We start from the raw sequence: 27,001 nt of genomic DNA, 5'->3' as shown, positions 1-27,001 counted from the left end.
GGAGATCATTTCGCCATATTGTTCACGTTCCAATGCTGCAAGAAATAATACAGGAAAAAACGATAAATTTATCAAATATATTAAAAATATTAAATATATGCGTATATATAAAATATAAATGTTAAAAGTAATTATTAAATTTTCCCCTGACCGTATCTTATTGTACGTATAATAGCAGCAGTATGTGCTAATATTTTATAATTTAAGCGGGTGATTAACATGAATTACTTTTTGTCTAGTTTATTTTATATTTAATTTTATTTCACACCCTTGGTCGGATAAAGTCACCTTTACTTTGTCTTAACATCACTTTTTTTACAACGCAGTGTCCTTTGTACCATTTGAGGGGATAAACGTTGATAAAGATTATAACATGTAAAACTTAATTATTAGGCTATTGTAAAAGTTTTTACCTATTAAATTATACTTACGAAAAATTGTGAAATTCCAAACAAATTATTTCTTTTTTTTTACATTCATAACTAATAAATAAAAATATTTTTAAGAAATCCATTGAAACATACAATTTTGTGATAATATTGGAATTTTGTGTATATGTATTTATTGCGACCTGAGTTGGCTTGAATATTTACACAAATGAATCGCTTATATTTATTTATTATTTTTTTTAATTAATTCATTTATTTTTCATAATACATAGATACATTCAAATATACATATTCATTTCATATATACATTTATTATATGTATTACGGCTCTTTAGGCATGGCCTGTGTTGAGCCGAATACTAACATATGGATACTTTATACCCATAAATATGGGTATAAAGTATAAATACTCAATAATTAAAGAAAACACTTCGTTTTTTACCACTTGAGTTTAATTATAGACTGCATGTTTCAGAAGCTAAACTTCCATCATTCAGGTCTGTATAATAATGTTATTATACAGACCTGAATGATGGAAGTTTAGCTTCTGAAACATGCAGTCTATAATTAAACTCAAGTGGTAAAAAACGAAGTGTTTTCTTTAATTATTGTAACATGTCTTACCACAAAGTTAATGCCGAAACAATAAATAAAATATAAATACTCAAATGAGTATAGTACAATGAAAAAACATCATCAATAAATTGTCTATAAGTAGCGAGTTTTTATCTGTTATGGCAACATTGTATTGCCCTCTAGCGCCAGTCGCGAACACTAGCGGATGTCGCCTCACCTTTGAAAGAGACACGTTTATTTCGTAATTTAGTTCGCGAACGATCGCGAGTCGAGCAGTTGTGCATCGCGGTCGAATCAAGGCGTCTAGTTTATTTTGTCCCGCGGAAAATTTTAAATATTGTAACGATATAAAACATTAATATATAGTGACACCATTTTCCTCAGGCAAAACCGGCGCCCGACGATCGAACCGCGAACCACAGAATATTAAAATGTCATCTATTATCACTTTTTGAAAGCAATGTTTATCCATTTTCGATAGGTGTGCCATTCTGCTGTGCATCTAAACGTGAAAACAGGTGTGTCCTTGTCTGATTAAGTGGTTTCTTCAGTGCAGTGAAAGAGATATCTAGATTCTGCCGTATATATTTTTATTCTTTGTTAATTTTGTGTACGATTTCAAATTTTTGTGACATCGGAGCATTTCTGGCGGGATTCTAGCTGGAATACGGTGATCAAACGGTATGTTTAATTCCGTTTTAATTTTATTTTTACGCGGTTTTTACGTTGTTCCCATAGAGTTCAGTCAACAATGAATGATGATAACTGTAAATTATATTTATTATGCACTGTTGATCTTAGGTATGTATTTAAATTGAACCGGTTCTCGGAATGAAGTAGCAAAAAATGTTGCGTTGGATATGTGAAAAATCCGATAATTTAATTTTATACCTCGAACTTTTTTTTGTCAAAACGTAAAATCGCCTGGATTCAATTGTTTTTATTATTTGACAATACAGTGAAACCTCTATCTATCGTTTTTAAAGGGACCTATTAAAATAAACTATGAATGCGGGAAAACAATGAATGCGGGATTAAGAGGTCAATACGCAAATAGATACGACCGAGTAAAGATACCGTCCTCCCAATCTGCATAACCATGCAAAAACAGACAAAATGTATCAAATATGCAGCTTAATTAATTCGAACGATAAATGCGTAAATGGTGATAGAGAAACGATCGATGCGTTTTAGTTTAGTATGAAATTAAGTCGGGATAGAATTAATAAACGACACATCCGGAATTACGATTATTCGAGGAACGATAGATAGAGGTTTCACTGTACATTAAATTACTTGCAATTTATTGATATTTTCTTTACATCTCATTAAATCGCTTACATTTTTATACTCAAATTATTCCCTTTCCCCTCCGCAGTCGTGCACTTGTTGGCAAGCGATTACTATCTCTATTCATTTGAATATTAGCTCCGAATAATAATAATTATACAAACCTTACGTATTCACGCGCCAATAATCTCGTTGCCTGGCAACGCTTTTCGCTGCCATCTTGTTTTTTTTTCAAATATTCTTTCTTCCTTTATAAATTTGCATAGCCAGCCATTGTTTTCTTCTGTGAAAGTGGTACCTACTTTTGCACTAATCAACGTTTTGGAACATTATTTTTAGTACATTTGTTGGTACATTTTGTGAAGATGTTTCCGCCTTAGTAGTGTAGTGTGTACCTCATTTGTCTACCGTGCATTAGGTCTCAGATTCAGTTCCCGATGGGTTTAAAAAATTCAATGAGTTTTTATATTTATTATTATTTTTTAAAAATTGCGTCTTCAATGCAATGGTTAGTGCGTTTGGTGACCAAGTTGGAAGGCTGAAAATAAAAATAATGGATATTTCAATAAACTTAAATTTTATTTCTTATAAATAAATATCCTTGGGTTGGTACTTGAAGCGCACAAAAACTTTATTAGTGTGACGTATTTAAAATGTTACTACCATATATTAAATTTACTATTTTATTACACCTATTGGAGTTTTTTTCTTAACATATTTTTCAGTTTTATTACATACATTTTTCCCGATTTTTTTAATTCTGTAATTTTTGTAAAATTTTCACGTTCTTAAATACTATCTTATAAGATTTCCGTATTTAAATCATCTTCAGATCTTACTTAGACTAAATATGCTGTATATTATTTAAAAAAAAAACAGTTAAACAAATTTATGACCCAAATGTGGTTCATAACTGTACAAGCAGAGAAAGACCGAGAAAAACTTGGCATGATCAAGTATTTCAAATACTTCGGCGTGGTCAGGACAGCGTATGTATGAAGAAATGCACAAATATCTTTCCTCTCTCTCGTGTAACGAAATGTGACGAGTAAACGTGACGCGTCCTTGAATTATCTTTTGTCCGATAATCGATTATCGAATCGCCGCCCAAGAAGTTTCACTTATTTTTTTTTTACAATTCGCTCACTCCTTTGAACAACGTTATAAATCAAAAATCGTCCATTTTCAGTTGTGTATGTTTTCGGAATGCCCAGAAAATGTACTTTATCCCAGCAAAAGCGGCATATTTTTAACTTAATATTTACCCGCTACAGGACAGAAAGTGTTGTTTTTGCATTTTGAAGAAAAGGTATTGTTTAATTATTTTTTTAAATATACTTAATATTTTTCAAATGGAGAAAAAACATTCAGGTTTTACCTAAAACGATCTGTTGCACAGTAAAAATTTCAATTACTGGCTTGATATTTATTTTTAATACATTTATAATATTCTTAAACTTTAAAAATGATCTCCTGAAAAATCAAGTTTTTTTAAATATGACGTTGTTGAAAGGAGTGAAGAAACTGTGTTCACCGATGACCACTGGGCTACCTTAAAGATGAGACGACATTGACTTCATAATATGAAAATTACGGTAAATATTCACCAACTTTCGATACCTACCCACATAACTAGTTTTACAAATCGAGTATCGATTAGATCATCACTATTATTATGAGCTAGGTATACATTAAATGTTTATCGAGGAAGTGATCGCTTATCTTGGATGCATATCGAGAGTGTTTACATAATACTATTTACTATATTTTGTTCTTACAAGTCTTTCTTCAACCCTTATCGAATTATCGATTATTTTCTTTATCAGGGTCGACGTTTAAATTGAGCAATTTAGCTGTTATATTCAGTAAATAAAAAGCTCACATATTTAATGATTTGATTATGAAAAAAAAGTTACAAAAGCAAGACCTAGCCTAGGGTTTAGGGTGTCCTGAATTAGAACGTTGTAAAAAAATAAATAAATAATATATATAAGTATATATATATATATATATATATATATATATATATATATATATATATATATATATATATATATATATATATATATATATATATATATATATGTAATAAAATACCTAGGTACCTACCTAAACATTTTATTAAGTACTTACAAAAAGTACCTACATAAAACAGTTCTACCACCAGATGCCGCATGCGTCGCTCAGAATAAAACAAAAGACTTCCGATAATATTATTAACTGTCAGAATCAGATAGATAGATAGATAGATAGATATAAAAATTATTATAAAGATAAATTAAGAATAAACTTTAATTACAAAGCAACACATTGTTTATTTTATTATTATACACCCACTTTACATATTATTTACACTTAATTTTCAAAAGGAAAATATTACCACGTTATAAAACGACAATTTTGTTAATTGGAAATGGATTATGAAACATTAGATGTATTAAAACAATTACTACAATATGTTCGGAGTGAGAGAGAAAAATTAGAAGATGATCAAAGAAAACGATTAGAAGATAATCAAAGAAAACGTGGAAATTTAAGAACTAGTGATAAAATTAAAAATAAAAATCATGTGAAAAAAATTTCTACAAAATATAAAATAAAATATACTCCAGAAAAGAAGAATTTCGAAGCAGATTGTGTGAGCAGGAATCCAGTATTAGAATCGAAGGAAAATGCAAATGAACAATTAAAAGTTGTAAATTTGGTTAAATTAGAAGATATTTTAAAAGATCAGAATAAAAATGAAGACATACAAATAACACAGAAACAGTGCTTGAAAAATAAAAATAAAGTAGAAAAAACTTCTACGAAAGATAAAATAAAATATACTCCAGGAAAGAAGAATTTAGAAGTAGATTGTCTAAGTAGGAATCCAGTATTAAACTCGAATGAAAATGCAGATGAACAATTAAAAGTTGTAAATTTGGTTAGATTAGAAGATACTTTAAGAGGTCAGAATAAAAATGAAAGAATTCAAAAGATAAAAACAAATGGATTGAAAAAAAACTGTGTCTACTTTAAAAGGGTCAAGAAGAAAAAAAAATACAAAAAAAAAGAAAGGAAAAAAAAGAACGAAAAAAAAAAAAAAAAAAAGTTTTCTTTCTTTTTTTTTTAAAAAAAACAAGAAAGAAAAAAAAAGAAAAAAAAAAGAAGGAAAAAAGAAAGAAAGAAAAAAAAAAAAAAACTTATCATATCACTAAGCTTATACCAGTCCCTTCACTACAAGAAGATGTTACGGAGGACGAGTGAAAATTTTACTATGAATTTTCATCCCCAAGGGGGGAGATGTAATAAAATACCTAGGTACCTACCTATACATTTTATTAAGTACTTACAAAAAGTACCTACATAAAACAGTTCTACCACCAGATGCCGCATGCGTCGCTCAGAATAAAACAAAAGACTTCCGATAATATTATTAACTGTCAGAATCAGATAGATAGATAGATAGATAGATATAAAAATTATTATAAAGATAAATTAAGAATAAACTTTAATTACAAAGCAACACATTGTTTATTTTATTATTATACACCCACTTTACATATTATTTACACTTAATTTTCAAAAGGAAAATATTACCACGTTATATATATATATATATATATATATATATATATATATATATATATATATATATATGTAATAAAATAACTAGGTACCTACCTATACATTTTATTAAGTACTTACATATAGTACCTACATAAAACAGATCTACCACCAGATGTCGCATGCGTCGCACAGAATAAAACAAAAGATATCCGATAGAAAAAATATAATATTCTGAAATGTCAGAATCAGATAGATAGAAAATATTATAAAGATAAATTAAGAATAAACTTTAATTATAAACTTTGATTACAAAGCAACACATTGTTTATTTTATTATTATACACCCACTTTACATATTATTTACAACCAATTTACAAAGAAAAATATTACCACGTTTTATATATATATATATATATATATATATATATATATATATATATATATATATATATATATATATATATATATATATATATATATATATATATATATATATATATATATATATATATATATATATATATATATATATATATATATATTTGACCTGATGATGGAATGATTATTCCGAAATCGGTAAAGTGGTATTACACAAAGTTAACGATGATAAGGAAAGCGTTATGTACTGAGTTTGTACATAAAAAATTTACATCATTACATAAAACATATATATTTCAAGTTATTACATACACAGACACACACATACACATACAAACACACATACATGCCTGCGTATGGACAGGTAGATAAGATATTACCATACCGCAAAGTTAACAATGCTTTTGATAAACAAAATATCACTAAAGCGGCCTATGACAAGTCCTGTTAATACCCTGACTTACATATTCTTCTTCGTCTACGTTGAAATGTCAAAATGTTAGATGTTAGAATTTAAAAATAATAAAACCTGTAAACAAGTGACGCTCTCAATAGTAAGTATCATTTTTTTATTCAAAAGTTTTCCCGCCAAACCATCGATCGCTCCGGGTTCGTTGATTTTCGACTGTCTCCGCTTTATGGCGGTTGTTGCGAAACCTGTTTCCCGCAACACTGACAAGAAGATGGCCGGCTAGGTAGATATACCGGCGTCCGTGTGTACAACATAGGGCGCTTGTGCACTACACGGAATTTTACTTAAAGGCGTCTACGACAGTTTAGCCTGATCGAGTTCACGCGCACCGTGGTCGTGCGCCGCTCTAGCGCACCGATCCGGAGAAAGAGGGACAAGTGCACTAATGTGCAAATTTTACACCCACTAATTTATTTATTTTTTTATTTATTATTTCTTAAGTTGGCTTATATTACATAATATAAACTATTTTATACACTTAATTTACTACATCTACATATATATATATATATATATATATATATATATATATATATATATATATATATATATATATATATATATATATATATATATATATATATATATATATTTACATTTCCTTATAGTAAACAAAACATTTATTTTTAAATTCTTTCAGACTCTTTTCATTCTTCATACATTCAGGCATCTCATCATACATTTTCAAACCCTAACTAATGTGCAAAAGCAAATAACCACATGTTCAAAACTAAACTAGTTTAAAGTTAACTTGAAATGGTGCTTTTTTGCCAAAACATGTATCAAATTAATACAATTTTGCGGCTATTTGGATAATGAATATCTCGGTAAAGGAAAGAGATAGAGAAAAATCTGTAATTGTATATGATTGAGCATTGTTCCGCAAAGTGTGAGCCGCGGCACAACTGGTGTACCGTGGTGATTAATTGGTGTGCCGCGAAAAAAAGTCTAATTTGTGAAGATATTAAATAATCTTTGTTATGATATTATATGTTTTCGCAATATATTTTGATAATACATCAGTATTAAAAAAACTATTTTTTCTCTTTGGTATACCTCTGAAATATCTTAGTTTGGCAGGTGTACCTTGAACAGAAAAAGTTTGCGGAACACTGTGATCGAGGCTATTAAAAGCTGTCCCACCGCATGCCCAGATCTGATACAAAAGCATCTAGGCTTCCTGACAGATCTGCTCTTGCAAAGCATTTTTTTTAAAACCAAGTTGCTAAATTGATTGAAAATGTGAAACAATATAAAATTGTATCCCGATTTTATTGTGAATTTACATTTGAAAGCTTTCAATATACCTGTCACTGCCAATCTAAATAAATACAAGTTTGTAAATCCGTGTGATAGAGGCTAGTTATAAGAATGCTTTGGGCCGTGTTACGCCAAACAGCCGCAACTTGGGTTACGGCTAGTTGCCTTTCACATTAGTGCACAAGCCAAGCATCCGTCTTTTCATGCTAACCGGACTGCCGGGCAGTAAATTCTGTGTAGTGCACAAGCTCTCATACACGGGTGATAATATCTCTGCCCCGTGTTGTATCGGGTGTATGATGCTGTGGAACCCACGCGCTTCACACTGCGCGCTGTCCGGTCAACGGATTTGTTTACAAAATGTTTTAGCGAAAAAGTAAAGAAGGTGTGGTCCATCGAGAGACTGAACGCCCCAGTATTTATCGATCTTATATTAAAATTAGTAAGTTTTTAATGTAAATGCTAATGAATATTGGTAACAAAATATTGAGAATTGTCGTTTTATAACGTGGTAATATTTTTCTTCTGTAAATTGGTTGTAAATAATATGTAAAGTGGGTGTATAATAATAAAATAAACAATGTGTTGCTTTGTAATTAAAGTTTATTCTTAATTTATCTTTATAATAATTTTATATCTATCTATCTATCTATCTATCTGATTCTGACAGTTAATAATATTATCGGAAGTCTTTTGTTTAATTCTGTGCGACGCATGCGGCATCTGGTGGTAGAACTGTTTTATGTAGGTACTTTTTGTAAGTACTTAATAAAATGTATAGGTAGGTACCTAGTTATTTTATTACATCTCCCCCCTTGGGGATGAAAATTCATAGTAAAATTTTCACTCGTCCTCCGGATCATCTTCTTGTATAAGTTTAGTGATATAATAAAGTTTTTTTTTTTTCGTTCTTTTTTTTTCTTTCTTTTTTTTTTCTTCTTGACCCTTTTAAAGTAGACACAGTTTTTTTTCAATCCATTTGTTTTTTTCTTTTGAATTCCTTCATTTTTATTCTGATCTCTTAAATTATCTTCTAATTTAACTAAATTTACAACTTTTAATTGTTCATCTGCATTTTCATTCGAGTTTAATACTGAATTCCTGCTTGGACAATCTACTTCTAAATTCTTCTTTCCTGGAGAATATTTTATTTTATCTGTCGTAGAAGTTTTTTCTACTTTATTTTTATTTTCATTTTTCAAGCACTGTTTCTGTGTTATTTTTATGTCTTTATTTTTATTCTGATCTTTTAAATTATCTTGTAATTTAACCAAATTTACAACTTTTAATTGTTCATCTGCATTTTCCTTCGATTCTAATACTGGATTCCTGCTCATACAATCTGCTTCGAAATTTTTCTTTTCTGGAGTATATTTTATTTTATATTTTGTAGAAATTTTTTCCACATTATTTTTATTTTCATTCTTCAAGCACTGTTTCTGTGTAATTTGTAAATCTTCATTTTTATTATTAATCTTATCATCCTCTTTTGTTTTAAACCAGCACGTTGCTTCAGAGTGATATCGAGTTCCCTTATTTAAATTTTCACAAATCTTACATGGACTTTTATCTTTAATTTTATCACTAGTTCTTAAATTTCCACGTCTTCTTTGATTATCTTCTAATCGTTTTCTTTGATCATCTTCTAATTTTTCTCTCTCACTCCGAACATATTGTAGTAATTGTTTTAATACATCTAATGTTTCATAATCCATTTCCAATTAACAAAATTGTCGTTTTATAACGTGGTAATACTTTTCTTTATAAATTGGTTGTAAATAATATGTAAAGTGGGTGTATAATAATAAAATAAACAATGTGTTGCTTTGTAATTAAAGTTTATAATTAAAGTTTATTCTTAATTTATCTTTATAATAATTTTTATATCTATCTATCTATCTATCTATCAGACTAATTTACATTTTTTTATTCTATACAAATGTGTTTTATTTATTTTATTGCAACAAATTCAAAGGTGATTTTCATATTATTTCCTGAGTTTTCTACGGTACATTTTCCTAATTTTCACTACACGAAACTCAAGCTAACTAATCACCAAATATATTTTCAACTGTCCATTAATTTTTTTTATATGCCAAGAATAATCTTAAATAGTATGAAAGTAAAGCCAGATCGGTCATATTACACACTGTGCACAGTCACAAAATCTCGCAATATAAAAAAAACATACAGATAAGGAAGAATATGAATTGATTGATTTGGCAGTAACTTTGTAGTAATATCTATCCATTTTTAATTTATATTAAACTTGTTAAATACTAATTTTTCTTTAAATCTATTGTTTCAATGCATTCCGTATTTTTTGTCAAGCACCATATCGCTCACTCGTTTCAAGAACGTCATAAATCAAAAAACTTGATTTTTCAGGAGAACGTTTTTAAAGTTTAAAAATATAGCACAGTGTATTAAAAATAAATATCAAGTCACTTTTTGAACTTTTTACTGTGCAACAGATCTTTTTAAGTAAAACCTGAAGATTTTTTCTCCATTTGAAAAATATTTAGTTTATTCAAAAAAATAATTATACAACACCTTTTCTTAAAAATGCAAAAGCAACATGTTCTGCCCTGTAGCGGGTAAATATTATGTTAAAAATATGCCTCTTTTGCTGGGATAAAGTACATTTTCTGGGCATTCCGAAAACATGCACAACTGAAAATTTACGAATTTTGATTTATGACGTTCTTGAAAGAAGTGAGCGATATGTGTGGCTAAGTCTAAATTTTAGAGTTGTGTCACAATGGAAAAAGTGGTATCTATAAGGTAAAATTTAATTACAGAGTTAACGATCTGACAGGCTGGTATAAGTGATCCCTTTATACACGTATGTATTACATATTATAATAATATACCCTTGATTACTTTTGAGTTTATTAATATAAACAAGACTAGTTTTGAGAATTACAGATGTTCTCATCGGCATCATGGGTAGAATTGGTGAATGTCTCACGTGTGTAAAATGATCATTTAACCAAGCCCATAACGGTCGCGAGTACTGTAAATCCCCAGATTTACCATATTCTTCTTCATCTATGTTGAGATATATTTAAAAAATATATTTATAAGGTTTTTAGTATTTAAACACCATGCTAGCCAAACACGTTGATGAGTTTCAGCCGCCGTACATTGCATAGTTAGCGTGTTACCTACGACCCTCTGATAAATCCAATATTGTCCAGGAATTTCAGCGGTATCGGTTCCCAAAATAGTCGCACCCTATATTATCTCCTGCGAATCCTCCCAATCGGTTTTTACCTCACGAAAATAGAATTATCCTGTCGTCCTTCGGTCGGACGGGATTGTCTGGAAACTGGAATATGTTATGTGCACGAATAAGGCTTCAACATTTTTTTTCTTCATATTTTATTTAGGCTGACTTTTGCGAACGTAAAGTAGACCTTTACGTAGCATAGGTATGCATGCTCATTACTAGCACACATAAGCATGCTATTATTGAGCAATTGCAACATAGTAGCATGTGCGTACGTACTTTTAGTTCAAGCTAGTGTATACAGCGAAAAGCATGCTCGTTATAAGTATGTTTAATTAGTAGCAAGTATATCTGTTCCTAAATTGCATCTGTGGAGTACGATGTTTATTTTTTAATGATATTTTTTAAATTTATTTATGTTAGCTGATTTGTGAAATTTTGGGATTTTTATTTTATATTCGTGGGTGTGTGTCAATATTTATGAATACATATATACACATATAAACATATGCAAACCTACATTCATATGCCATGTAAAAGTAAACGGTGTAATAAAAAAGTTTAATCGATAATAAAAATCTCTCCAACTAAACTCGTAACAAATGTTTCATTCTATTGCGGATTTAAAATCAAAATGCTCATTAGTAAAATATTTTTAAAAAATGTGTTTGATATATTCACAATATTTTTATTTTATTTTATTCTTTTATTTTGTTTGGGAATTTTATGGAAAAGTTACATTAATCAAGTCATTCGCATAAATGAGTTACACAAAATACTTGTACTATTCCAGTTACAAAATTCCGAAATTCGCTTACTCCTTTCAACAACGTCATATATAAAAAATCGTCAATTTTCAGTTGTGCATTTTTCGGAATGCCCAGAAAATGTACTTTATCCCAGCAAAAGCGGCATATTTTTAACTCAATATTTACCCGCTACAGGGCACAAAGTATTGTTTTTGCATTTTGAAAAAAAAGTATTGTTTAAAGATTTTTTTAAATATCCTAAATATTATTTAAATGGAGAAAAAAACATTCAGGTCTTACCTAAAAAGATCTGTTGCACAGTAAAAAGTTCATTAAGTGGCTTGATATTTATTTTTAATGCTTGTTGCTTGCTTTAATGCTTGCTTGTTGCTTGCTTTAATTTTTTATTTGCTTTCTTTTTATAATTATTATTTCATATTATTTCAGTCTTACCACTTTTATATTATCATTAAAATACATATAAAGCTGTATTATAAAAAGAATAAGCATACCCTGCCTACCTCAGAACAGGTATCTCCAAATACCTAGTGAGGATAGACAGTGTCCAATAAAAAAAAAATAATAAAAAATATATGTTTATATATAAATATGTATAACTTACAAAATTATATTAAATAATAAACGCTGTTCTGCAGCACTGAACCTGAATGCATTTTATTATATTTTTAAACATTAAAAACGATCTAACCTGAAAAATCTTTTTTTTAAATATATTTACGTTGTTGAAAGGAGTGAGCGAATTGTTAATTTGTGAAAATACTAAGGGGAATTGGTAAGGGTAGGTAGGGTAGGTAGGGTAAGGGGGAAGGGAGGGAGGAAATGAGGAAAGCGAAAGATCAAAGCTTAATTCAAAGAGAAATTGTACGAAAAAGTTCAAATGTGAAGTGAAAAAAAAAATTAAAATACGTTAGATTATTGTTAGATGTTATTTATGAAACAAGCAAAGAATACATAAATAACATAACAACTCTTTAATAGATTTATATTATCCACTGACACTTCGTGATGGAATTGCATTTTTAATTTATTATTAGATTAAAACCAATATTTTTAGCTTTTCCACTTTTTTATTTGACCAGCGACCGGGTTTCGTCGTTACCGACATCATCAGACTGGTGAGAGGCTATACAAATTGTTATGTTATACATAAAAGAAGGCAGGAGTTGATAACCATGATTTGATATAATTTTATTGAGATAATTAAATTAATTTCTCAATAAAATTATATCAAATCATGGTTATCAACTCCTGCCTTCTTTTATATATTTTTTAATTATCTCAATAAAATTATATCAAATCATGGTTATCAACTCCTGCCTTCTTTTATATATAACATAAAAATTTGTATAGCCTCTCACCAGTCTGATGATGTCGGTAACGACGAAACCCGGTCGCTGGTCAAATAAAAAAGTGGAAAAGCTAAAAATATTGGTTTTAATCTAATAATAAATTAAATTACAACTCTTTATTTATTTTCCTCACAAATTTTATTTCAATTCAATTCAATTTATTCATTTTCAATTAATATATACATTGCAAACTAAAAAATTTAAAACGTATACTTATATTAAAATAAATTAAAATCGGAAATATGCAAGAACTATTGCTGAAGGTGTAGAAGAATCCCGCTTCGGAAAACTCCTTCAGACACATGGAACAGATCAATATCCAAAGAGTTATTGTTTAACATAGCGGTAGCTCTTCCTACAGGCATAACCATCGGCAGGTTGGTCCTGGTCGTATTTGACCAGCTACCGGGTTTGTCGTCGTAACCGACATAATCAGACTGGTTACGAAAAAAACCCGGTCGCTGGTCAAATAAAATTTATGTGGAAAAAAACTATATAAGTGCATTTTATTCTATATAATGCAGTTCTATCAAGAAATGCCAATACAAAACTTAAATCTAACAAAAATAAATTTTACAACAATTTTAAAAATGCATTTTTAGACAATTTTTTGCGCATTACCAGGCGGAAGTCAGAATGCAATAAAAATCTGCTGTTTTCGTGCGTTTTTGCATTCTCTTATAATACTGACATTTCATACGTCAGCATTACGTGGTCTTGTAATATAAATATATTATTACATGCAAAGTGAGCACTTTATTGCAACGAATGAGTCACACGTAATAAAATTGATGACATTAAAGACGACAGTTATGTTGTCCGTGAATGCAATTATTAAGTCGTCCGTTTTAATTTCATTTATTAAGTAATGGCATGTACACTGGAAGCCCGGAAGTCCGAACTAATTGGACTGTGGCCTGTTCGGATTGGGAGAGGTTCGGATTGGCCGAGAAATTTATCTTAACGTCATACATCAAAAATCGTCAATTTTCAGCTGTGCATGTTTTCGGAATGCCCAGAAAATGTACATAATAAATCCCATCAAAAGCGGCACATTTTAACTTAATATTTACCCGCTACAGGGCAGAAAGTGTTGTTTTTGCATTTTGAAGAAAAGGTATTGTTTAATTATTTTTTTGAATAAACTAATTATTTTTCGAATGGAGAAAAAACATTTAGGTTTTACCTAAAATGTCTGTTGCACAGTAAAAAATCAATAAGTGGCTTGATATTTATTTTTAATACATTTTATTACATTCTTAAACTTTAAAAACGATCTCCTGAAAAAACAAGTTTTTTGATGTATGATATAAATATATATATATATATATATATATATATATATATATATATATATATATATATATATATATATATATATATATATATATATATATATCATATATATATATATATATATATATATATATATATATATATATATATATATATATATTTATATATATATATATATATATATATATATATATATATATATATATATATGGATGTGAAGGAAGCAAGGTGTGTATCTTCTTCTCTGCCTACCCCTGCGTGGAAACGGCGTGATGGTAGTAGTGGTAGTAGTAGTAGTTGCGTTGTAAGCGGCTTTTATATTTCACTTTTTACATTTCAATCTTATATTATATTATAGTACTTTAATAGCAATACAGGTACAGTACCGTGTACTTTAGTAAGTTTTCAATTATTTTTAAGTATATACTTAATTAGGTTTTATACGAGTATAATAATTTTAAGTTATAATTAATTTGCTTTTCGGTTCATGCGTGTTTTTGACAGACCCTGATCAGTAAACAAAGATTTGGACACATTCGCACTGTTGAAAGAAAAAAAAAATTCTTTGTTCATAACCTTAAAATTCCTAAAGTTTTTTGCCGGCCAAACATGCATTTTTTTTGTACTTGAATCATAACTTTTTTTATTTATTTTCCTAGATGAATTGCTCGGTATGATTAACAGGAAATAGAGACAATTTTACACTGAATTTTATGCTTATTTTACATACTAAAACCACAGGAACGCTTCGCGGTTACTATATGACTTACGTACAATACATATACAGGAGGCATGATGATAAAATACATACATAAATATGTCCGCCTCCGTAGTGTAATGGTCAGCACGCTCGGCTACCGTTCTGGAGGTCCCGGGTTCGATTCCCAAGGGGGGTAAAATAAATATAAGTGATTTTTTCACAATCATATTTATTCAATATTACCCTGGACTGGTACCTGAAGCGGAGGACTGATCACCTTTCCTTCATGTGTAAACGATCAAGATAACACTGCGTTTATATGACGCAGTGCCCTATGCACCATTGGGTGCGGATAAGGGTTTCATTATTATTATTAAATATGTTTGTATTGTACTGACCAATACCTTCATAAAAACTCACCTCCCACCCACACACAAAAGCCATGACAAAGGGGGTAATAAATACGCAGAAAAAAGTGTAAATCAATTAATGATTTAACAATTTATTATGTATGATATATTCAGGTACTGGATTATTCACCCTACGAATGATGTATCCTATAAAATACAATTTAATGTCCAATTTGATGTTAAAAATCTAAATTTCAAAGCAACGGTGAAAAGCTTTAGGAGATTTAAGACTTTGAACCAACGAACGTTTACGCATTTATTTATATCGTTCATGCCGATAACTTAAGCACCTTACTAGGTACGCATATTAAAACAAAAATTAAAAATAAATTAAACAATGAATTAACATAATTATTTTTGAATACGTTAATTGGTTGCTTGGCAGAATAAATTATCTAATTTTAATTTCAAACCAAGCTTTTTATTATTATATCATTACATATATCATCCATGTGTGACCAAACTACTATGTGCAAGTACTCTCTAACTGATTTGTGTGAGAAAGAATGTAAGACATTGTGAATTGTATTTTCATGAAGTGGAGAATTCTCGCAAAAGGATGTGCAGGTAGATACTTATCTTTTATAAGGGGAACAATTTTATAGCAAACGTTAATTTTAAGATTTTTAAAACAAGATAAAAACTAGTTTTTTCAACCAGTGTATTTTTTTTATTGTTTTAAGTGTTTTTTTTCTGTCATTTAATGGTGGTCCCGGGTTCAAATCTCTACCGTGTCATTGTTGACGTGTAAAACAGGAAAATCTAAAACTATGCAAATTATACTTGAAAGTGGTCAGGTTAGGAGTCGAAACAATCGGCGGGTATGTACGAGGAGATGCATGAACGTGGAAGAGGCGAAGGATGTTTGCAAGGACAGAGTGGTGTGGCGTTCTATTCTCTCTGCCTACCCCTGCGGGAAGCGGCGTGATATTTAGTTAGTTAGTTAGTTAGTTAAGGAAATTATGTTTTGTGTGTTTTAAAGATTGCAGAATAAGATAAACTTAAGTATTTTATCTGTATATTTTTCATCATACACTTCTTCTTGGTGTAGGGCTTGTGGCCTGTTTTTAGGAGGGATAAGCCTCCTGCGGTATCGATTCCCAGCTGTAAATACATCTTTTTGGTTGTCTCCCTTGGGGTTGGTCGTGCAGTGCAATGTGGGAGAGTCTGCAAGGTACCATTCTCCTCACTTCCACATACCATTGTCTTCTTCATTGCCTTCCCCACCTAACGACATCATTGATCTCGCATATTTCTCTCATCCTGCTGTTTCTTATTCTATCTCGCAGACTCTTGCCAGATATGCTCTTGAGAGTCTTCATTTCTGAGACTCTTAGAGCATTTTTTGTTACTGCGGTGTCCGCTCTGCATTCAATCCCATATGTCATGACGGATCGCATACAAGTTTTAAATGCATAGGCTTAGGCGTTTACCAGAATGTAAAAATAATCCAGAGTTCTGATCTTGCATACATTAAAAAATCTTTGCTAAATAAAAGTTTTCTCAATCCAACATAAATGGAAAATGTGAACTCATATCGCTCACTCCTTTCAACAACGTCATATATCCAAAAAACTTGATTTTTCAGAAGATCGTTTTTAAAGTTTAAAAATAAAATAAAATGTACTAAAAATAAATGTTAAGCCACTTATTGAACTTTTCAATGTGAAACAGATTTTTTTTTAGATAAAACCTGAATGTTTTTTCTCCATTTAAAAAATATTTTGTACGTTTAAAAAAATAATTAAACGATACATTTTCTTCAAAATTCAAAAACAACACTTTCTGCCCTGTAGCAGGCAAATATTAAGATAAAAATATGCCGCTTTTGATGGGATATAGTACATTTTCTGGGCATTCCGAAAACATGCACAACTGAAAATTGTCGAAAGGAGTGAGCGATATGTACAGCGTAATGAGATTAATGATATGCATATGTATTTAGGAGTTCCAAAAAATATGATTAGTTTGGTTAAAGGTAGGAGATGCTTTAATGTGGCAGTGGCGACGAATGTTTGCAAAGGCTGGTGTGACACTTAACAAAGAGTGGTGTGGCGTTCGATTCTCTCTGCCTGATCATCTCTGCTGTGAAGCGGCGCTTAGTTAGTTAATTGAGTATAGCTTTGGGAACAACGGTTATATTCGGTTATACCAATTATCTGCATCTATAGCCGTTCCGTCGAGGACGGCGGCCGCGGAAGGGCTAGAAGCGTGCTCCGTTCGTCACGGGCTGTCGGGTGCCGTTACTCGAGCTGCTTGGAGAGGCATCTAGCCGCTGGGAAGACAATGGGCGAATGTGAAATGTTCCCCATCAACTGTGCGTCGGGTCCCGCTTAAAGCCAAACAAAATGCCAAACACACTTTACCATGAAATATTTAATTACTCACTGATTTTATTAAAATTTAAAATGTCAATTGATGGATTCAGACGGGATAATCGAAAGGCCCTAGATAACTAACAAACAAACTAATCATCACGCCCATTCCCCGCAGGGGTAGGCAGAGAGAATAGAACGCCACACCACTCTGTCTTTGCAAACATTCTTCCACGTTCTATTTTGACTCCTAACCTGAAAGCCATTTAAAAACCTAAAAAAAGTACCTGATCGTGCCAAGTTTTTCTCGGACTTCTTGTTTTTTTTGTTTAATTTTATAGATAACTTTATTAATTTATTTATCTATTTATTTCAAAACATATTACATACATAAATCATATATACATATAATATTCCCGATGAGTTATTTCTAACATAACATAAACTTAATATTTTAAAATAACGTTTTCTTGGGGCTGTTGATTACAATATATGTATACAGTTAATATATTATTTATTGATTTGGCATTATCTTGTGTTATGACATGTTGATTTTTTAAATTATATATAACAATTATATAATACCACTTAATGAGTTTTATTTAATTACACACGACCGAAAACTACAGATGTTTTCATCTTCAGTTTTACTTTTCACCTGTATATTAAAACATCTGTAGTTTTCGAAACTAGTCGTGTGTAATGAAATAAAACTCATTAAGTGGTATTTTAAGTGTTGAATTTTTTTAAAAATAAACAATGAATTGCAATTCAATTTTCTTTAAACCCCGGTGACATTTAACTTGATTGAATTTTTTGCTTATAACTCCGTTATTGTATTGAAAAAATTGTTTTTCTTCGAAATAAATGTATAGTCTTGAAAGGAAAAGAGTTATTGAAGGGTAAGGAGTTTAAAAAATAAATTAAAAAATTTTTCCAATATAAATTCTAAAAATAAATAATTATAATTTTTACTGAAAAGTGACTGCCAAATCTGTTACTAAAATTTTAGTCATTCTGTTTAATTTTCTCGGTTTTATCCTGTTGTATAAAAACGTATTTTATTATTCTTATCAAATAATGAGAAGTACCTACTTGGCAGAACGTTCTGTTACCACTTTTGCCATAAGGTTAAAGTTTTATGACAGTCAGTAAAGTCCATTCAGTTCTTTTTTCTCTATGGCTAACCGCATATCCACTTTCGATACTGCTTGAAGCGGTTGTATTCTTCACTGAAGCCGGTAACAGAGGTTTGTGGGTACTTTTCTACTAATAATATGTCTGCTGTTCTCGTAGACGTACGTTATTAACATTCGCGTCACGTGACACACTCAGTACTAGCGTAACTCCCATGTGAACAGTGGTAATAAATCTCAAATACATTTTGACATCTCAACATAAAAAGAAAAATATCGAACTCTGGGTATTTACAGGGCTTATGACCTGTCAATGGCTGATTAAGACCTTACTCGCAAATACATAAATAAATCACCTGCCGACCACCGGAGAGGTCACAAGTCTCTTCACGCCGATTTTTTTAAAAATAATGTGTATTGGATTTTTGTTTGTTTTTTAGAATTATATAGAAAAAGCGTTTTTATGTTTTTTTTTTACTCCTTACCTTTCAATGACTTTCTTTTCAAAACCATGTAATAAAAGCTTTCCCTATTCCAACATAGATGGCAGTTGTGAACTCACATGTATTGTGTCACAAGTTTGATCAACATATCTCTTAACATGTTTAGAAATTGGATTATATATATACATATATATATATATATATATATATATATATATATATATATATATATATATATATATATATATATATATATATATATATATATATATATATATATATATATATATATATATATATATATATATAACTTTCAAAAATTGAGTAGTGTGATTGTCAATGGGTAGGATTGGTGAATGTTACACGTGTGTAAAGCCATGACGGTCGTTAGCCATGTAAATGCCCAGACTTCCATATTCTTCTTCATCTATGTTGAGATGGAAAATTCCAAATTTATAATAAAAAAAACAGTCAATCATTTTAATGTTCGATTCATTGTAGATTGATCTTACAAGAATATATTCGTATATTCATTCCTTCACTCGTTTTCGAGTGATTTTGGATTCATTGATCCCTAACGCGTGTGATTTTTCGTTGTGTCTGATATTTTTTTCCTTCGTGATTTGCTTCTATTTTAACGGTCTCTGTAAAAATACAAATTTAAGATAACTTTTTCGTTTTTATTGGACAGCCCTGTTTACGAAGGAACAAGACTGGATAAACCTGATTTTTTTGCTTTCTCACATACCAGACACTTTGCACTGAGACTCAACCGCCCAAGTAAATAGCAAACAATATTAAACTTGTTACAAAAAGGTTCAGAAACTAGCTTCCCTGAAACTATTTGAAACTGGTGCAGTCTTGACTTTTTTTACATAAAGTCTCCAGCAATATTTTTTTTTGTTTTCCCCGCCAAAACTTGATATTTGAACAGACTGGATATGAAAAAGCTTATCTAATGGGCTTGATGTCGTAAAAAAGTGCAAAGCAATTAGGTTCGTTTTAATATATATTGTTATGCAGATTGAACCCTTTTTTAAATTGATTATTATATTATAAATAACTTTATTTGCATATTTAAAACATATTTATTTAAATTTAAAGCTTGTTTCAATTCTAGGGATACTTTTTGTAATCATATTTGGTCTGTCCAAATTGTCCTTTGTAATTGCTGGATTTCACTAGTTGTTTGTTTGGCAAAAACCACTATTTCTTAAAATCTGTTGACACTTGTCTTGATGCATTCCACATCACTTTTAAAAAACCGTACACGGTGTGGAGTGCATTGAAACACGTGTCACAACAGATTTTAAGAAAATCTTGTATTTACCAAGTAAACCATCAATTGACTGCCGAATCAACTAATTAAATAAATTATAATGTGAAAAATCACAAAGTGCTTCAAATATAAATTATAATTTTTATTGGTTTGCAATCGATTCCCGAAATCGATTTTAGTATCATTCTTCGTAAAAACTCTGTACTTATTTCGGTATTTTCATTCGATCACTAAACGCTGATCATCGCAAAAATTTGGTCGCTTGTGGGATGTTTCGAACTCCGTATATATTTGATAATTTCATAATTAAAAACAAAATTATCTAAAAATATATATAAAGCGAAAAATGGCATCGCATAACCATTAGGCACGTCTTTAGCTTATAATTTGTATTGGAAAATAAACTGTTACTGAACTGTGTTAGGTACTCAAAAATTTGAGTACCTAACACAGTTCGCTCACTTCTTTCAAGAACGTCGTAAATCAAAAAACTTCATTTTTCAGGAGAACGTTTTTTAAGTTTAAAAATATAATACAATGTATTAAAAATAAATATCAAGCCACTTATTGAACTTTTTACTGTGCAAGGGATCTTTTTGGGTAAAACCTAAGGGTTTTTTCTCCATTTGAAAAATATTTAGTATACTTAAAAAAATAACAAAACAATTGACATTTTCTTCAAAATGCAAAAACAACACTTTCTGCCCTGTAGCGGGTAAACGTTAATTTAAAAATATGCCGCTTTTGCTGGGATATAGTACATTTTCTAGGCATTCCGAAAACATGCACAACTGAAAATTGACGATTTTTTATTTATGACGTTCTTGAAAGGAGCTTTATAAATATAAAAATATTTATAAAGCGAGAAAAGCCAACGCATATCCATTGGGCACGTCTGTAGCTTATAGTTTGTATTGGAAAATAAACTGTTTCTGTCACTTGAAAATTTGAGTAACGCAGTTGTCAATCATGGGTAGAATGGTGAATGTTACTTAAAGCACAAAATTATCAGTTAAGCCAGTCAATGACAGATAGTGAGCCCTTTTAATTATTAATTGTTCCAATGCTTACTAACTGCTTCATCTTTACTGAGATATCAATAAAACTCAATATTTAAAAAATAAATATAAGAATGTGTGTATATTATGCATGCGTGTATTTTATTTGTTAAGAGTAGTGGGCGCGATCAACGTTTGGGGCATTGACCTTTGTATTTTTTCTTCTTTATTTTATATTGCAGAATTCCCAAGGATATACAATTATACAGCAGTGAAAAAATGGAATGTATGTGGACAGGCGCCGTGGTGTAGTTGTATAGATGTTCTACTGCGTAGCGGGTTCGATCCCCACCTATTTGCAAACTAAATCCAAGAAAGATTTGTTTTTTATTAGTCTGGGAGTGTGTATTATTCTCATTTACCTTACCCATCCTTTTTATCCTACCTGCAGACAAACCTCTAAAAGTAGATGCTTTATAAATATATATACGCACAAATATATATATATATATATATATATATATATATATATATATATATATATATATATATATATATATATATATATATATATATATATATATATATATATATATATATATATATATATATATATATATATATATATATATATATATATATATATATATATATATATATATATATATATATATATATATATATATATATATATATATATATATATATATATATATATATATATATATATATATATATATATATATATATATATATATATATATATATATATATATATATATATATATATATATATATATATATATATATATATATATATATATATATATATATATATATATATATATATATATATATATATATATATATATATATATATATATATATATATATATATATATATATATATATATATATATATATATATATATATATATATATATATATATATATATATATTTATATATATGTATATAATCAATTCAATTCAAACCGTTATCCGCACCCCAATGGTGCATAGGGCACTGCATTATATAAACACAGTGGGATCTAGATCTGTAAAGGCGATCAGCCCTCCGCTTCAGGTACCAGTCCAGGGTAGTACTGAATAAATATTATAATGAAAAAATCACTTATATTTATTTGACCCCCCCTTGGGAATCGAACCCGGGACCTCCAGAACGGTAGCCGAGCGTGCTGACCATTACACTACGGAGGCGGACGACATGTAAAGGGTCCGCCAAATAACTTTTTTTTTTTGAAAATGCTATAAAAAACATCGAGTGTAGCTTCGGCTGTGTGGCACGTAGCGCCGTCCTGTTGAAACCAAATGTTGCCAATATCCTCCTCTTCAATTTTTGTGAACAAAAATCCGTTCAACATGGCCCGATAACGATCGCCATTGACTGTAACGGCCACTCCTTGCTCATTTTCAAAGAAAAATGGCCCAATTATGCCTCTGGACCAAAATCCGCACCAAACAGTGACTCGTTTTGGGTGTACCGGCTTTTCAATGTATGCGTGCGGGTTTTCTGTGCCCCAAATACGACAATTTTGCTTGTTTACATACCCGCCAAGATCAAAATGAGCTTCATCCGAAAAGATGATTTTTTTGGCAAAATCGGCATCTTCTGTAAGTCGATCGCAGGCCCACTCAGCGAAGCGAAAACGCATTGGATGGTCAGTTGGCTTCAACTCCTGAACCAATTGGACTTTGTATGGCGTCATACCAAGGTCTTTATGCAAAATTCGTCTCAATGATGTCTCCGAAATGTTCAATTGTTGAGAACGACGGTGAATTGATGTTGATGGCGCTTCACGCACACTTTCTGCCACAACATCGATATTCTCGGGTGTACGCACTGTTTTTGGCTTTTCACGCTTTGGTTTATCGATGAGGATGCCAGTTTCTTTCACTTTTTTCACAAGATAACGAACATACGGAGCTGACGGTGCTTCTCTTCTTCCAAAAACCGTACGCAATTTTCGCACACATTCTGCAACATTACCATGATTTTCAAAGTAATGTCGCAATATTTCCCAGCGTTGTTCAAGCGTATACACAACCATATTCGCTCAGCGGAAGGATAAAACTAATTATCTGTCAAATCAGACATGAGCTAAGTGTTACCATTCACGAAATAAGCACTAGTTGAAAAAAAAAACTTTAGATGGCGGACCCTATATATATATATTCTTTTTTTTTTGACAAGATAATAAATCACATACATTAAAGGAGTAATAACGTTTGTTGTATTATTTATTAAGTTGGCATTTACTTTGCGGAATTTCATGATGATTTGGATATAAAATTTGTGTAATACAAATATGATACAATACTATTTTTGAGTGTATTTATGTAAACACAACTAGTTTCCTGAACTACATTTTTTTTATATTCACACCTAAACATGGCATTTAAGCAGGGTATAACACTAGTTTTACTTATATTTTCTACCAGGGTAACATAATTTTGAAGAAGTCCGAACTATATAAAAGAGGAAAGTTTAGAATATAGATACCATGTGAGTAATACTGACCTTTCGCGACAATTCAACATAAATACGTCTGGTAAAAAAACAGTATGAGAATTTCGAATACGTATTATACGATAATGGTTTCAGAGCACGGAAGGTTTTGTTTCGCTAAAACTGAAATTTAAAAGGCTTTTATGAGTGAAAAGCAAGTGTTAATGTATGTGGTATAATATGAAAGCTTCATCGGTCAATCGGTGTAAGTCCATAAAGTACTGAACTGAGATAATTGTACTTATACAAATACATTATTATGTTATTATTTAATTATTATTTATTTTAAATTAAGCAGTCAGAATAATTGAATATTTCATTAAAGTGTGTTTTAAGCACAGTAAAATAATTTAAAATAAATAAATAAAACGTGTTATAAATAAAATATTATTTACTTATTATATAAAAACCCCAATTAACTATCACGCCGCTTTCCCGCAGCGGTAGGCAGAGAGAATGTAATTTTTATTTATTTATTTCATCATATATCGCTCACTCCTTACAACAACGTCGTATATCAAAAATCGTCAATTTTCAGTTGTGCGTGTTTTCGGAATGCCCAGAATATGTACTAAATCCCAGCAAAAGCGGCATATTTATAACTTAATATTTACCCGCTACAGGGCAGAGAGTGTGGTTTTTGCATTTTGAAGATAAAGTATTGTTTAATTATTTTTTAAATATACTTAATATTTTTCAAATTGAGAAAAAAACATTCAGGTTTTACCTTAAAAGATCTCGGCTGTCCAAATTTAAAACACAGCAAGGGACATTTTTTTGTAGTAGGTTTTTTTGCATTTATGGACTAAGTAGACTCTACTTAGTCCAAAAATGCAAAAAAAAACTACTACAAAAAAAATGTCCCTTATTGTGTATTATATTTGGACAGCCGATCTGTTGCACAGTAAAAAGTTCAATAAGTGGCTTGATATTTATTTTTAACACATTTCATTTTATTCTTAAACTTTAAAAACAATCTCATGAAAAATCAAGTTTTTTGATATATGACGTTGTTGAAAGGAGTGAGCGATATGTAGATGGACTTTGTGATGTTTATCTAAATACAGTGTTCATATTTTTAAAAAAAATTACACTATTTTTACACACCAGACTTTCGCCTTTAACGGACACCACCTCCCCCCAATTAATCCGTTATATCGTGGTTTTACTATATTATAATACGACCCCAATTTATCTTTTGAACCTTAAAAGGTTTATCATTGTGATACCTAATGACCTGATAACAATCTCGACCCGAAAAAGGTCCTTCACATTTAGCGAAATTGAGGCTGGCAATATCATCAAAATATTTATTATCTGTCCCTACATTTGATCTTTTATATGTGAAATTTATCAAAAGGCCTTTGTGATGTGATATCCGAGGATTTTCCCTATGAAACCTAATATTACAACTCTTGAAATCATATGAAAAATTCGTGAATACATTTTCATCTAAGAGTTTTTTAAAGCACGCGATTTATTTATTTGAACATATTATAATGAAAGTTATTTTCATATTTTTTTGTTGACATTTCAACAAAGATGAAGAGCAATATAAAAATCTGGGAATGAACGGGGCTAACGACCGTCATAGGCTGGTTTAAATTATCACTTTACACACGTGTAACATTCACCAATTATACCCATGATTGAAAATCACACTACTCAAAATCAAAGAGGTATATGTTTGAAATTTGAAACATAGTGCTTGAATCACTTTTATTTCACTAGAGACACCTATGGTGAGATTAAAGAATGTGAGGTCCGAATCCTGGATTTTATACACATACATGAGAAACGCCAGAAACTATCCTTTAAATTGTATTATTTTAGCCTATAATTTGACCAGTTAATTTAAATAGTATTTGGACACACTCAAAATGTTGTGAACATAATACTTAAAATGAAAGTAATTTTCTTTTTTTATTATTTATTATACTAAAAACATACGGTACATTCTTATGGACCTTGGTACAACAGATTTGTATACATGTACAAATTATGGACATACCTATATATCATCTTATACCTAAACAACCTTACTCTTCAGATAATAAGATAGCGGTAAAGAGACAAAAAATTGGAGAGAATATTAGAAATTTTTTGAAATTACCTAAATAATTTATGAGGTTTTTTTCTAGTATTTATGATTTATATATTGTGTGTGGACTTGGTATTTTTCTTTCTAAAATTGCTGAAAACGGACTTTTTTGTAATATCTAAATTTGCTGAGAACTGACTTTTTTATAATATCTAAATTGGCTGAGAACTGACTTTTTTATAATATCTAAATTTGCTTAAAACTGGCTTTTTTACAATATCTAAATTTGCTGAAGGGTGACTTCATATATTTTATACCCGGCAGTGGTTTGAAACTGTGATTTTATGTAATTGTTGTGTAAATAATAAAGAAATTTCGTCTAGCCAGTCTGATGATGTCAGTAACGACAAAGCTCGATCACATGTCAAATAAAATATATGTGGTAAAAACTGTTTATGTATTAAATTAAAAATAAATTTAAAATGCACATGTTAAAACTATTACCTAAGTACCTAGAATTGTATAGCTATTTAAGGACCGTCAGTCCATTTAATCTTCGCATTCGTTTAAAAATGCCATATTTAGGC

General features: G+C 30.1%; 1 protein-coding gene across 2 annotated transcripts in view; it reads left to right on the top strand.

The window, feature by feature from the left end:
* Positions 1 to 1,213: 1,213 nt before the first annotated feature.
* The window catches only part of LOC148312705 (uncharacterized), an 82,859-nt gene continuing 57,071 nt past the window's right edge, over positions 1,214 to 27,001 (top strand). The window contains exon 1 of one of the 2 annotated variants that reach the window (XM_088274725.1): positions 1,214 to 1,646. The gene's annotated coding sequence lies outside the window, so the exon portion shown is untranslated. The remainder of the gene's footprint in view (positions 1,647 to 27,001) is intronic. The other variant, XM_088274734.1, reaches the window with a different exon arrangement.

The sequence above is a fragment of the Brachycentrus maculatus genome, unplaced genomic scaffold (genome assembly GCF_059751285.1).
Source record: "Brachycentrus maculatus isolate JH-2025_06_01 unplaced genomic scaffold, ASM5975128v1 h1tg000035l, whole genome shotgun sequence".
NCBI lineage: Eukaryota > Metazoa > Arthropoda > Insecta > Trichoptera > Brachycentridae > Brachycentrus > Brachycentrus maculatus.
The sequence above is the reverse complement of the archived record's forward strand: the minus strand, read 5'-3'. Positions and strand labels throughout refer to the sequence as shown.